The following is a 16,318-nucleotide window of genomic DNA, read 5'->3' as shown; positions in this document are numbered from 1 at the left end:
TCTGAGGGAGGGGTCAGGGTCTGAGGGAGGGGTCAGGGTCAGGGAGGAGTCTGGGTCAGGGGAGGGGTCAGGGAAATGGTCAGGGTCTGAGGGAGGGATCAGGGTCTGAGGGAGGTCAGGATCTGAGGGAGGGGTCAGGATCAGGGGAGAAGTCTGGGTCAGGGAGAGGGGTCAGGAGAGTGGTCAGGGTCTGAGGGAGGGGTCAGGACCTGAGGGAGGGATCTATGTCTAGGGGAGGGGGTCAGGGTTTGGGGAGGGAAGTCAGGGTCTGAGTAAAGGGTCAGGGTCAAGGGGTAGGGAGGTTAGGATCTGAGGGAGGGGTCAGGGTCTGAGGGAGGGGGTCAGGTTTTGGAGAGTGAAGTCAGGGCCTGAGGAGGGTGTCAGGGTCTGAGGGAGGGGTCAAGGGGTGGGGGAAGTTAGGATCTGAGGGAGGGATCGGGGGTTTGGAGGAATGTCAGGGTCTGGAGAGTGGGTGTGGTCAGTTTCTGGGGGTGGGGGCACAGTCTGAGGGAGGTCTGGGCAGACCCTGCCTAACATCACTGCTCCATGCAGCTTGAAGCAGTATGTTTTCCCCTCTCGACATTAAGTCTCGACATTGGGCTGGCGTAGCCTTTACTAATTGCCCTGGAGTTTGTGGCAAATTTCAGTTTGAGATTGTCCTCTGACATTATTCTGCTGATTTAACACAAAAAAATTAGATTGAATAGCACTGCCTGTGTTAAATATCTGTTTGCAGCTATTTTGAACAATTAGCTCCTTTGCATGGAAAATCTTCTGCCTGCCTTTTTTTTGCTCCCTTGACATGTTATTTCCTGTACTGCACAGATTCTTTCTAATTTAATAAATTCATTAGTCTATTGTATCTTCTGACTACTTCTCTTGCAGTGTGAATGGGTCAGGGCTTTGATGAATGGTTTATAAAGAACTTGCTTCGGGCTATGATTTTCACACCGAAGTACTGATTCAGTAATCAGCAGATGCTCGGAGAACAGGAGGATGTTTGGGTCACCAGTGGATTTCCTCTCTTGAGCCTCTAACTCAGAGACATTACGGATCTAATACGCCATTATTCTGTCTCCCTTAAGATTGAATTGCCTGTCCTTTGGGTTTGAGCTGTAATAAACTAGGGCTTTAGGAGCAGTCTTTGGGGAAAAATAGCAATGTTCAGAAGTGCTCTTGACTCTAACTCGATGCATCTGTGGCTATTTGGGAAAAAAAAATTGACATTGAGACACATAGCAATCAGCAAGAAGTGTGTGACGGAGCATTTAGACTTGACAGCAAATCTGCAACTTTACCGGTCCTCAGTCCAGAGTCTCTGAAACAAAGGCTCTGATATTATTGCCAGAAATTGTCAATTGCTGGGAAGATTTCAAGGATCTAGCCTCAGATTTCCAGGACAGCATTTCTCATTTAGTTGCCCTTTTTTAACCGCACGCAATAAAATCCAGGATTACACTAGCTATGGAACTGGTTTATTTAACACACTGGTCGCTGCACCCGGAAAACATCTTGTTGAGACGTGCTCGCCTCAAGGCCAGGGTTGCATGATGCCTGACAAGCTAAGCATTTGATTTGATCAATTGAAACTACTCCCATACGTTGGGAGCTTCCTCGCAGGGATGGCAGACACAAGCGATAAAATCCAATGTCGTCTCCAGTGATGCCCCAGCGATGCCCCCAGCGACCATCTCAAGTACGGAGTGGTTGGTAGCAAGGATCTCAAACCAGGCCACTGGTCAGTCCCTGAGGGTATCAGGACAGTGAACATAAAGTGACTAAGGAGATGTCTGGGCTACCTGCCTTTAGTCGTCAACGCGTAGAGTTTAAGAGCGAGGAGGTGATGCTGGAACTGCATGAAAGGTTGGGCCATGGCTACAGCCTTGTGTGCGGTTATGGAATCCACACTGCATGAGAAATGTCATCACACGGGAGAGGAGATTTACCAGGATGTTGCCTGAGCTGGAGTGTTTCAGATGTGAAGACACGTTGGACAGGCTGGGGCTGTGTTCAAAGAGGAGATTGAGAGGGGACATGATTAAAAGATTATGAGGGGTTGAGAAGGCAGGAAGAAACATTCCCCCCCCTTTGATGGAGCAATCAATGACTGGGGAACACAGGTTTAAGGAAAGGGGCGGGAGGTTTGGAGATGATGTGAGGAAGCCCCTTTTCACCCAGAGGGTAGTAAGATTCAGGAGCTCATTGCCTGTAAGGGTGGGAGAGGCAGAAACCGTCAAGCATTGAAGATGTACACTTGTGATGCCAAGTAGGAGACAGTGAGGACTGCAGATGCTGGAGATCAGAGTCAAGATCAGAGTGATGCTGGAAAAGCATAGCATCCGAGAAGCAGGAAAAGCCACATCTCGGCCAAGAGCCCTTCATCAGGACCAAGTATTGGGGGAGAGTTAGATACTTCGTTTTGACTGGCGTAGACCTGATGGGCTGAAGAACCCTTTTTCTGTTCTGCCGATCTCTGTAACTCTACCTACAGTCCACAGCAGTGGGTCCAGTGCTGTCCTGAATCAAATAGAGACGCAAACAATGTACAGGCGACACCTCAAACACTGAGAGAAATGACACCAGCAAAACCTCCACAAAATCCCGCAGAGTAGGTGCTCGTTTATATCGGTAGCTGTAAGGGCAGAAGAAGGTCATTCGGCCCATCGAGTCCGCTCTGTCGTTCGATGTGATCATGTGACCTCTCTCGGGCTGACCTCTCCAAGAGTTGGAGACCTTGGTTACAGCCAATCAGCTGCCCGATACCAGACTCCCAGAATGAGCACGCTCCTTCAAACTCTGTCACAGGAAAGGCTTCATGGAACCTCGAGCCCAGTCCAGCCCAAACCGGTGAAGAGGTAGTTGTACGGTTGCCGGTGGTTTCGAGTGTCACCAATAGGCCCAAGGTGGAAGCCGATGGCAAACTGTGTGAGAATGCGAGGATCCCTCAGAGCTACCTTTTCCAATGTGAGTGGAACACAGCGAGCTTGAAGCTGCATTGTCAGCTCAGGGTCCACGACCCCGGAGTATAGCAGCAAGTCACCCTCACCTTCGAGTGACTGCCCAACCACTTCCAAACAGGTTCTTCCACTCTCCACTACACAAAGCAGGTCCAATTTACATCTCCAACTATCAGAGTCTTTCAGGATCTACTTCTCTACAATCTCCACTTATAAGAACCAGGCCATTCAGCCCCTTGAATCTGCTCCACCATTCAATGCCATCCTGGATGATCACGTCTTGGCCATGATTCTACTTTCCTTCCCGCTCTCGATTCACGAAGAACTGTCTCCTGTTTCCTGGGCTGGGGATGCTCCCCCATCCATCTTCATTCCCAGATGAAATTATATTCAAAGAGAAGGTGCTGCATTTAAGTGGCCACACAATTTCTCCGAGCTAGATGCTCTGAGGAGACTGCTGGTGAACATCCTTAGTCACCCTGTCACAACAGGAACATACATTAATGTGTACCCAGTGACACAAGGCAAAACATTCCAGGGGGATTAGGGTTGGGGTTAGGACTGGGTCAGGGTTAGAGTTAGGATTAGGGTTAGGGTTACAGTTAGCATTAGGGTTGTGGTTAGGACTGGGGCAGGGTTAGATTTAAGATTAGGGTTAGGGTTAGAGTTAGTGTTGGGCTGAGGTTAGGGCTCGGTCTCCATCTGTTTGGTGAATAGTTTTAGGGTTAGCATTAGGATTAGGGTTAAGATTGAGCTAGGGTTAGGGCTAGAGTTAGTGTTATGGTTAGGGTTCAGGTTATACTTTGGGTTAGGGATTCTGATAGGTTAGAGTTCGAGTTCAGGTTAGGGTTTGGATTAGGATTAGGGTTAGAGTTTGAGATAGGTTAGAGTTAAGGTTAGGGTTAGGTTAGGGTTATAGTTAGAGTTGGGGTTAGGATAGGGTAGAGTTAAGATTAGTGTTAGGTTTGGGTTAGGTTTGGGGTTGAGGGAAGTTAGTGTTAAGATTAGGGTTAGGTTAGGGTTATAGTTAGGGCTAGGGTTTGGGATAGGTTAGAGTTAAGGTTAGGATTAGGTTAGGGTTAAGGATATAGTTAGGGTTAGAGGTTAGGATAGGTTAGAGTTAAGATTAGGTTTAGGGTTATAGTTAGGGTTAGGGGTTGAGATAGGTTAGAGTTACGGTTAGGGTTAGGGTTAGGGGTTGGGTTAGGTTAGAATTACGGTTAGGGTTAGGTTTGGGTTGGATGTCTACCCCTCCCATCCTCAGGGAGGAGAATGTTATTACTGGACCTCACTGTTGTCACTATGACCCTCAGGATTGCCTGAGACCTTTCAATCATTTGTTTCCATCCTGTGGCAAATTCTTCCTTCACAAGAATATTTTTAATCAAGAAATATTGGCTCATCTCAGAGTGGAGGAAAGTGTGTGGAGAAACAAATGTATATCTGTTCCACCTCCTGTCATTTCCCATTTGAAACATTTTTGCCTTTAGGCTGTATACCTGACACAGTAAATATATTTTGTAAATATTCAGACTATTGCAAACATATTGAGTGGCATGTTCCGTTTGGGGACAAGTTAAACTTTATTGCAAATCCTGTAATATGCAAGTTGAGACGTTTTTTGAATTTTTTTTCTTCAAATAGAATCCCTACAGCTGGAAGTAGGCCATGCAGCCTTCACTGACCCTCTGAAGAGCATCCCACCCAAACCCAGTACCCCACCCTATCTCTGTGACCCAACACTTACAATGCCAATCTGCCTAACCTAAACATCTTGGGACTGAGAGAGAAAACCGGAACACACTGAAGAAACCCACAAAGGGAGAGCATGCAAAGGCCACACAGAGAGTCACCCAAGGCTGGAATCAAACCCAGGCCCCTGGCACTGTGAGGCAGCAGTGCTAACCACTGAACTACCGCGTCATGTGGCAACACTTATGAATAAAGTATATTTCTTGGGGAACAAGGTGGCTGCTACAGCCAGTAATGATTGTAGGAACAAGAGAAAGACAGGAAAAAGACATATTAAGATCTACAATCACATTGAGTGGAACAAGTTGTATGGGGACAAAAACAGAAATTGCTGGAAAAGCTCAGCAGGTCTTGCAACATCTGTGCAGAGAAATCAGAGTTAACATTTCAGATCGAGTGACTCTTACTGGGAACTTGTACAGGGACAAGTTGGATAATCTTGCACATTCTGTAATATGCAAATTAAAACGTTTGTTATATATTTTAACAAATGTTATGGATAAAGTATAATTTTAGAAATAAAATCATCAATCCTCTGCTCAGTGTTGCCCTATTCTGAATCTTTTTTTTGAGATTAGATTACTTACAGTGTGGAAACAGGCCCTTCAGCCCAACAAGTCCACACTGACCCTCTGAAAAGCAACCCCCCCCCCAGACCCATTTCCCTAACACTACGGGCAATTTACTATGGCCAATTCACCTAACCTGCACATCTTTGGACTGTGGGAGGAAACCCACACAGACACAGGGAGAATGTGCAAACTCCACACAGTCAGTTGCCTAAGGTGGGAATTGAACCCAGTTCTCTGGCACTGTAAGGCAGCAGGGCTAACCACTGTGCCACCACACCACTCACCTTGCTGTGGTTCATTTAAAAAGAGATCGTTTCACCAGATGTCTTTCATTGTTTGTTTAGACATATCATTCCAACCTCCCTCTATGATTGATCATGGAATCAATGAGCAAGATTGGAAGGATTGAGTCAAAAACAGAAGTTGCTGGAAAAGCTCAGCAGGTCTGGCAGCATCTGTGCAGAGAAAGCAGAGCTAACATTTCGGGTCCGAGTGAATCGTTATAGGTGGCACGGTGGCACAGTGGTTAGCACTGCTGCCTCACAGCGCCAGGGACCTGGGTTCAATTCCCGCCTCAGGCGACTGACTGTGTGGAGTTTGCACGTTCTCCCTGTGTCTATGTGGGTTTCCTCCGGGTGCTCCGGTTTCCTTCCACAGTCCAAAGATGTGCGGGTCAGGTGAATTGGCCATGCTAAATTGCTAAATAAGGGGTATATGTAGGGGTATGGGTGGGTTGCGCTTCGGCGGGTCAGTGTGGACTTGTTGGGCCGAAGGGCCTGTTTCCACACTGTAAGTAATCTAATCTAGGATCATCAAAGTCTCCTAACAATACTGTGGTCCTGTTCTACATTTTCAAAATAAGGTGAGAAATTTGTTCCTGCCTCTTCTTTCTCACGTTGGAGCTGTACCAACAACTGCCAACAATGAACCACCTCAGATCAAACCAAATAGAGTTAGATCGAGAAATCATCTATGATAGAGATGCTTAATCAAACCTGTTCAGGCACGTTAGACATCGAGCCAGTAAACTCTCTAAGGGAATTAGTTTAACTCAGTTGGCTGCATTTTGGTTTGTAGAGTAGTGTGATACCAACAGCATGGGTTCAACTACTATCACTGGTTTGAAGTTACCATGAAGGACCCTCCTTCTCAATCGCTTCCCTCACCTGAGGTCTGGTAGTCCTCTGGTAAAATCACCACCCGTTGCTTCTCTCTGTAATAAGACAGCAGCCCTTATGGTCTGGTAAGATAATGGTGACACAACGAACTTTCTAACTTTGTTTGGATTTGAGATTCATGTTTAATAGAAGCTAGCAGTTGACTTCAAAAGTGATTTACAGAATTTCTTATCCTGACGAAAAGACTATCTGTGTCTTACCTTTCTCCATTGTAAGTTGTAATTAAACAGCAAATCTTTAATCCACTTGTGGAATGTGGCCATCACAGACTGGGATGCACTTATTGTCTGTCCCTATTTGCCTTTGAGAAGGTGGAAGTGGGCTGCTTTCCACTTGCAGTCTATGGACTAATTTAGACAAGTCAAATTTTAGACAATTAAGTTTATTCATGTTTCCCAACACAGACCTGAAGCTAAACCAAGCTGCCTAATCTATGATGCGTTGCCCATTGTACCAACATTTAAAGGAAAGCCAAGCATTGCTGGAGATCTAAAAATCAATACAGAAAGGGAAGGGGGAAATTCAGCAGGTCTGGCAGCGACTGTGGGGACAAAAACAGAATAAAATATGACTCTTCCTCAGAACAAATAATTAACATTGGTTACAGTAATCTGAAAATGACACCATGCCTTCCTAGTCAGGCAGCCACTTGGCAACTGTCTCAAATTGCATTTTCCAAACTGCAGTGACCATGAGGTGAGATGTTTCTGCGGGGGATGGAAGGATTGTATGGTTCCATCTGGGTGGATCATGTGCGATCTGTCAAGCACATGAAGGAGATTTTTTCTCTCTGAAAACCCTGCGCCAAAATGAATAATTAGCTGGAATAATTAGCAGGTTGAAGATGAATTTCCACACTGTGTTGTCCAGGACACTATCAAGGATAACAGGTGTTAAAAGTGCCTGGGAGGGACAAAGATTAAAGATTATTTCATTATCTAGCTTCCTTCAGGCAGGGGAGATGTGCTAGTTTACGCAGCAATGAACAGTCAGGTCTGACTTGGGGCTCACTTCCCCCTTGTGGTGGATTTGTTACTGGGCCTGTGTATGACAGAGAGTGACTATTGTTTAATCTGTTCGAATGCTCTGTCCTTGACGTCTTTAAACTGAGCTCGCAAATCAGCCAACATTCCTCACATCATTTTTGAAGTGAGTACATATTAGTTTAATGTTAGCCTGTGAGAGTCTGCCACAGGTCAGCTACAGTTATTGGATTAATTGGCAGTAATTCTTTAATTACAGAACTATACTCTTACAGAATTCACTCAGATTATTTTGTCTCCTTGTACAGGACAGAGCAACATATTTAATCTCCTCGCCAAATGTGCGGCATGTGCCAAAAGGCACTAAAGTGGTATTTAAATTGTTACAAAGTTGTTGTAAATTCATATTTTGTGCTAAAAAAATCAATTTATTTCAATTCGCAACTTTAAAAAAGATAGTATCACTATTATTGACAATAGTTCCCAAATACCCAAGTATTTTTCACATTTTGATCCCAAATATTTTCAAAGTTGTTATTTTAAAAGCACAGCAGTCCCCATCACTACTTTTCCTCTTTCAACTCCAAGAGCTGCTACAGTGGGATTTGAAATGGTGCTGCCAGAATATTTACATAGGCCCTTGAACTAGCAGTTAGCCTGGTACTCCAGATTACTAGTGCAGAACCTAGTCTGGTCCTCTGAATTACTGATCTAGTAATTAGCCGGCTCCTCTGGACTACCTGTTCTAGTAGAGAGTCTGGTCTTCTGGATTACTGCTCTAATAACTAGCCAGATCCTCCAGATTACTTGCATAATAATTAGCTTGGTCCTCTGGATTATTGGACTATTAACCTGCCTTATCCTCAGTATTACTTGTCTAGTAATTAACCTGGCCATCCATGTTATCTCTTTCCTTGGGATTACTTGATTACAGCGCCAGAGACCCGGGTTCAATTCCCACCTCAGGCAACTGTGTGGAGTTTGCACATTCTCCCCGTGTCTTTGTGGGTTTCCTCCGGGTGCTCTGGTTTCCTCCCACAGTCCAAAGATGTGCAGGTTAGGTGGCTTGGCCATGCTAAATTGCCCGTAGTGTTAAGTGAAGGGGTAAGTGTAGGGGAATGGGTCTGGGTGGGTTGCTCTTCGGAGGGTTGGTGTGGACTTGTTGGGCCGAAGGGCCTGTTTCCACACTGTCAGTAATGTAATCTAATAATGATTTGAAGATGCTGGGATGTACAAAGTTTAAAACCGCACAACACCAGGTTATAGTCCAACAGGGTTATCCAGAGGCACTAGCTTTTGAAGCACTGCTTCTTCATCAGGTGATTGTGGAGCAGAATTAACTTGTTCCTCGAGATTATTGGTCTAGTATTTAGTGTGGACTTGTTGATTACTTGTCTCGAAATTAGGCTGGATGTCTGGATTACTGGATTTGTAATTAGCTGAGTCATCTGGGTTTCCAGTGTAGTAATTAGTCAGGTCCTCAGTATTACTTATCTAGCTACCAACTCCCCCGAGCTGTTCAGGGAGACGTGGGCGCCGCGGGGAGTAGAGTGTATTATTTCCCCCTCCAACTCTATTTTGATCTAATCCCTGCCCTCCCCTTCACTGTTTGGTCACGCAGCATTGCCGTTTGATGGGAAGGGTATTGCTTGTCACTGGCCATTTGGGTGTTTCCTGTCTTCCTGGTGGTGAGAATTGAATAAAGATTTGTTATCTTTCACTGAGTCTCACACCTGCACACACACAACATGAGTGCTGGGGACAAAATAAGCACTACCGCAGTTAGGGGGTAGTGTGGGGGAAAGGGAGAGAAAATATATATATATATATATATAACTGGGCTAGTAATTAGCCCAGTCTATTGGATTACTGCTCTCTCCGAAGACTGGCCCTCTGAATGAGTGACCAAGTAATTAATTTACTCCTTCAGATTACGACTGTACTAATTAGCTGGTCCTCCATATTCCTGAACTCTAAAACAACCTTTCACGTGGTCTACTGCTCGCTCTCTTTTCCCCCGTTTTAAAGCATCATTGTTTTGACCCTTTTTTTTGCAAAGTTCCAAAAACAAAGGAACAGTTTGTAAAACAGCAATTACTGCCACAAGAAATCGAGGAAATCAGCTCCAGCACTGAAATAAACTTCAAAAAAAAAAGGAGCAGCTCTTACAGCCCTGATTTTCTTTCATCCACATTATAGGTTCTGGATGGGCACATCAACAGGAAGGGTTATGGGTCAAAAGCTGGCAAATAGGCCGAGGTCAGATTGGGATGCCCAGACGGCACGGACAAGTTGAACCAAAGGATGTGCTGGATATGTCTATGACTCAACAGATCTAGTAATTAACCTGATCCTTCAGGTTACTGGTGTAGAAATTAGATTTGTCCTCTGGATTACTGGTTTAGAATTTAGCCTGGCCCTCTGGATTACTGATGTAGTAATTAGCCTAGTCTTCTGGATTACCACTCTAGTCCTGGTCCTCCAGGTTACTGGTCTCATAAATAGCCTGGTCATAGAGTGACAGAGATGTACAGCACGGAAACAGACTCTTCAGTCCAACTCGTCCATGCCGACCAGCTATCCCAACCCAATCTAGCCCCACCTACCAGCACCCGACCTGTATCCCTCCAAACCCTTCCTATTCATATACCCACCCAGATATTTGGCTGAGAAAAGAATAGCAGAACAAATATGGCAGTGACAGGGAATGTTCCCAAGGTTGAGAGTGCGTTGCTGGAAAAGCACAACAGGTCAGGCAGAATCCGAGGAGCAGGAAAACTGATGTTTCGGGCCAGAACCCTTCATCAGGGATAGGGCTCCGACCCAAAACGTCGATTTCCCTGATGCTGCCGGATGCTGCCTGACCTGCTGTGCTTTTTCAGCAATACACTCTTAACTCTGACCTCCAGCATCTGCAGACCACACTGTTTCCTAGATGTTCCCAAGGTGCAGTCTGAGAAGAAGATAAATGTTCAACTATGAGCCAATATATTGCAGCTATATGCTAAAGAGATTGTTCAGGCTGGCAATCAATGGCATAAATAGACCAGAGAAGGCAAAAGTTAGGTTCAAAGGGGACATACGATAAATACATTAAAATTTGCACCCTGTTTGTTCGCATACATAATGGAATATCACAGTTTGATGTTTATAACTAGGTGAGGCTCTGTCAAGAACTTAAAAAATGCATTTTCTGTAAGATAGGACATGGGCCATGTGTGTGATCAACAGAATGCAACATTGGGAATGATCCTACAGGTCAGGCTTTCTTGTAATTAGGTAGTGAAGTAAATGGTACTCTTCAGATTACTGGGGCTGTGGGGGAAACCTGCAGGTATAGATGACAGCGCTGATCGTACATGGTACCTAACACAGAGCTGAAAGTTGTGAGGACTTTCCGAGTTGTTGAGAATTGCCTGAATTTGTATTGAATCTCATAAAGTTGCCCAGAATTACGCAGAGCCAGATCAAAGTCAAAGAGTATTACAGAACAGTACAGAACAGACATAGACCATTTCACCCATCAGTCTTCACTGGCACTATCAGGTTAGTCCCACTTCTCAAAAATGTGAGATGTGGGCATCATTTGGCAAAAATCCTGTTTTTCTTTCCTAACGAGCGCTGGTGGTCCTGAAACCACAGAACAGAATTCAGCTGCTCATATCGCCGTGCCTGGGAATGTGCAGCGTATCAGTCGATGTCCCTTGTCTGGGAATGTAAACTTAAAGCATACAAACCATGAATATAGGCACACAAGGAGACCACCGTGGCCTATGAACCTGCTCCACTATTCACTGTGTACATTGTCCATATCAAATCCATGAGTTCTCGGAACCATCGATCTCAGCCTTGAATATTATCAATGAGTGAGCGTCTGCTGCCCCCTGGGGTACAGAATTTCAAATGTTCACAGCCTCCAGAATGACTTTTGATTTCATTTTATTATTGTCATATGTACTGAGATGTAGTGAAAAGGATTTTTTTGCGCGCCATCCAGACAAATTATACCTTATGTAAGGACATCAAGGTAATATAACATAGTGTAGAATATAGTGCTACAGCTATAGAGGAGGTGCAGAGATGGACCAACTTTAAACAGCTATAGAGGAGGTGCAGAGATGGACCAACTTTAATATATGAGAGGTCAGTTCAAATGTCTGATAACAGCGGGGAAGAAGCTGTTGGTACATGCTTTCAAACTTTTGTATCGGCTGCCCAATGGAAGAGGGTGGAAGAGATTATAACTCGGGTGGGAGGGGTCTTTGATGATGTCGACTGCTTTCCTGAGGTAGCAGGAATGTAGATGGAGTCGATGGATGGAAGGTTGGTTTGCGTGATGGACTGGGATGTGTTCACAACTCTCTGCAGTTTCTTGTGATCTTGGGCAGAGCAGTTGCCAAACCAAGCTGTGATACATCCTGATAGGATACTTTCTATGGTGCATCAATAAAAATCAATAAGAGTCATTGTGGACTTGCCGAATTTCCTCAGCCTCCTGAGGGAGTAGAGGTATTGGTGTGTTTTCTTGACAATCCCTCTGTTCCTGATCTTGGAGAGTGAGGGGATGCTGAGTTGTGAGCTGTAATTTCTGAAATCAGTGTTACTGCGGCGAGTTACTTTAAAATAGCCCATTGTACGTGTTGAACTTTGACAGATCAATTAATGTTTGAGAACACAAATGTGGTCTTCTATCCAGACTGCCTGTAACCTTTCAACCTGAGATCAGGGGTTCACTGTCTAAGTATGTGAACAGGAAAGGTTTGGAGGAATGCGGGCCAGGAGCTGGTAGGTGAGACTAGTTTGGGATTATCGTTGGTATGGACTGGTTAGAATGAAGGGTCTGTTTCCATGCTGTATGACTTTATGATACAGGTAGGCCATTTGGGACTGAGGTTGGGAGAAATTTCTTCACCCAGAGAGTGGTGAGTCTGTGGAATTCTTTGCCATCGAAAGTGGTTTAGGCCAAGACACATGGTTTTCAAGAATGAGTTCTCAGGGTAAAGGGATAAAAGTGTATGTGTGGAAGGTGGGAGCAGGGATGAACACATCGAATGACAGAGCAGGCTTGAAGGGCCGAATGGCCTACTCCTGCTCCTATGTTTCTTCCAGGACTGGGTGATCTGACAATCACCAGTTTGCTGAGAGGTGTTTCAGAAAAGAGACAATTGCGAGATTGTTAGTAGCTCCAAAGTTGTTAAACATAGGCTGCGTTTTATTGCAATTCGCAAATATTATGATAAAGGCAGGAAACAAACATATCCACTTTGAAATTAAAATAACGGCATCCAAACGGGTATCAGAAAGAAATGCTCCAAACTGTAATCAGTGACGCCCAAGGTACTAAATATAATTCATCTTTCTCAGATGCATCCAAAGAATTATTGAGGTTATAAAGAGGCCCTTGGGAAAATGCTGTGCAATTACTGGACTTTTCAGCTTAACTGCCCTTGTACCTACGGGAGAATTTGAAGCATGTGTCATGGTCCAATCTGCATTTCTTTTGAAAAATTAAAGAAATCGTTACACCATCGGACCGAATCGTAAAAGACAAGCGGCCAAAGGGTCGACCCATCTGAAACGTGAGGACCCCGCTCTCCCACCCCATCGGTTACTTCAACTATTGGTTTGAATTAATGTTGGTATACCGCAGCAAGTTTGCTATACTTTCAGAAAACAAATGCCAATGTGCAGCTCTCCTCAGTACTAAGGGCAAAATAAACCCACTACAGGCTGGATTCGAGAATCTGATTAAGCTCATGCCTCTGCACTTAAATGAGGAGCTCTGATCGTCAATCGTCATGGGGGTTAGACAGTGGCAACATCACTGGACTAACTAATCCAAAGACTCAGACTAATGTGCTGGGGATTTAGATTCAAAGCCAACCACAGAAGCTAGTTGAATTAAAATTCAATTAACCAAACCTGCAAGTTCAAACTAGTAATGGTGACCATGACAATTGTAGAGCCATACAGGTGTACAGCGTGGTAACAGTCCCTTCAGTCCAAATTGTCAGCGCCTATCAGATATCCTAAATGAATCTAGCCCCATTTTCCAGCATTTGACCCATATTCTTCTAAACCCTTCCAATTCAAAAGCCCATCCCAATGTCCTTTCAATGTTGTAACTGTACCAGCCTCCACCACTCCCTCTGCCGGCTCCTTCCATATATGCACCACCCTCTGCGTGAAAAAGTTACCCCTCAGATCCCTTTTAAATGTTTCCCCTCTCACATTAAACCTTTGCCCTAGATTTGGACTATCCTATTCTGGGAAAAGGACCTTGTCTATTTATCCTATCCATGCCCCTCATAATTTTGTAAACCTCCATAAGGTCACCCCTCAGCCTCCGACGCTCCAGGGAAAACAGACCCAGCCTGTTCAGCCTCTCTCTATAGCTCAAATCATTCAACCCTGGCAACATTCTTGCAAATTTTTTCTGAACCCTTTCAAGTTTCACATCCGTCTGATAGGAAGGAGACCAGAACAGCACTCAATATCCCAAAAGTGGCCTCAGCAGTGTCCTGTACAGCCACAACGTAACCTCCCAACCCCTATACTCAACGCACTGAAGGCAAGCATATCAACTGTCTTCTTCACCATCCAGTCTACCTGCGACTCCACTTTCAAGGAGCCATAGACCTGCACCCCTAGGTCTCTTTGTTCAGCAACACTCCTTGGGGCCTTACCATTAACTGTGTAAGTCCTGCCTGAATTTGTTTTATCAAAGTGCAACACCACATTTGTCCAATTTAAACTCCATCTGCCCTTCCTCAGCCCATTGGTTCACATCATTGTTGTGAAACGTACCTGGCTCATTAATGCCCCGTTTAGGGAAGGGGCCGATATGTGATTCCAGATCCATGTGGTTCACTCCTAACTGCAGTAGGCTAGCTGTCATTCAGTCCAAGGCACAAAGTCGATGCCACTTAAATCCCACGGAAGAATAAATTATTTTTAAAAAGTGGTTCTGAAGCCTGGATGCAGAAACGTTGCTCCTTCATCAGGTGGTCAGTCAGGATCAGCACTTCATCCAGCCCCCCTGCCAGAGTGGTATCCCTGGTTCTTAATCCAGCTACCCTCACCATTGTCACTTTGCCTGGTAGACACAACCACCTGATGAAGGAGCGACGCTCCGAAAGCTAGTGCTTTTCCAATTAACCTGTTGGACTATAACCTGGTACTGAACTGGAAGGGCATGGGGTGGACTGAGAGCCGGAAGGTGAGTAGGGGTGGGCTGCCTTGGAGTGGCCGGAAGGTGGGAGGGACAGGGGATTGCTGGGTCTGTGTTATCAGCACATTTTTAATGTAACTGGATTGTCTAATGTATAAAGGTCATTGTTGCTATCTTTTTATATTTGTGGTTTGTCCTCATTTCCCTGTAAACTGGTTGAATGTTAGGGTTTGGGGCCTAGCTTTGCTGCTCCTCTCCCTTGTAACATCGCTGTTGTATACAGCTGTAAATGTTCACTGTTCTTTGTAAATTGTTTAATAACATATTATAACCTGGTGTTGTGTGATTTTTTTAACTTTATACACCCCAGTCCAACACCGGCATCTCCAAATCATGGACGCAGAAAGTGAGAGAGACAGAGGGAGGCATGGTTACAGAGCTTTTATCTCCTGGGCAGACACTAAGGAGACATCCTCACTCTGAAACCTGATCAGTTTGGACGAGCTGTGTATGAAAGGCAGAGACAAACAGACACCGGCACCCCCTAGAGACGGCTGCACACCACTACACCATTCCTCACCTTCCAATATCTCAGCTACAAACCATCACTGCATCCTCTTGATAAATCCCAAATTCAAAGATGCAGAATACTTTTATTCAATAATACGTACAAGACTTTTGCGGCCAGACCTGCTGAGCCTTTCCTGCATTTTGTTTTTGTTTTTGTTTCTGATTTCCAGCATCCGGAGTTCTTCCGGTTTCCACTTTTCATCCTCTGTTTGTAGCTGCCTTGCAGGCGGCTTTTCTTAGTTACACGGCGCTACCCAAATGCAGGCTAGCTGAGGGGAGTGGCAGCCGACTGTCTCAGACAGCCTGGCTTTGCCCTGCACCACGTGAAATATGGGTCACATTTGCAACCTGGCTGACTGGCAATACCAAGGGTACCAAGTGAAGTGGCAATGGTGCGGGCAGCAGGTTTAAGGACCAGGGGTGACACTCTGGCAGAGGGCAAGATGACGTGGCGATCCTGATGGACCAACTGAGGGAAAAAAGTGAGGTCTGCAGATGCTGGAGATCAGAGCTGAAAATGTGTTGCTGGAAAAGCGCAGCAGGTCAGGCAGCATCCAAGGAACAGGAGAAGCGACGTTTCGGGCATAAGCCCTTCTTCAGGAATGGCTTTCAGCTCAGACCAACTGAGGGAGCCTGGAAGCTCCTTTGCTCAACGAGACCCACAGTCACTCAGGGAACAGACTTACCCTGAATGTCAGCAATCCTGGATCACATGATCAATTCTTTGCCCCTTCAAGTGGCACTGGCTGGAACAGCATTTATTCTCTATGCCCTAGCTCATAGAAACTCTACAAGCGCAGAACACCATTCGGCCCATTGAGTCAGCACTGGCCCTCCGAACAACATTTGTTCTAGAAGATCTCTTTCTTTTCCCCGCTGCAGTGTAGAAGGTTGTGAGGTGACCGGAGAGGTTTATAAAATCACGAGGGACATAGACAGGATTAATGGCGTCTTTTCCCTTGGATGGGGGACTTCAAGATGAGGGTGCATGCTTGTTTTTTTTAAGGTGAGAGGAGAAAGATTTTTTAAAAAAAAGACATGGAGGGCAATTTTTTTTTACACAGAGGGTGGTTCACATGTGGAATAAGCTTCGAGAAAGTGGTGGATATGGGTACAATTGCAACGTTTAAAAGAC

The sequence above is a fragment of the Hemiscyllium ocellatum genome, chromosome 42 (genome assembly GCF_020745735.1).
Source record: "Hemiscyllium ocellatum isolate sHemOce1 chromosome 42, sHemOce1.pat.X.cur, whole genome shotgun sequence".
Lineage (NCBI taxonomy): Eukaryota > Metazoa > Chordata > Chondrichthyes > Orectolobiformes > Hemiscylliidae > Hemiscyllium > Hemiscyllium ocellatum.
The sequence above is the reverse complement of the archived record's forward strand: the minus strand, read 5'-3'. Positions refer to the sequence as shown.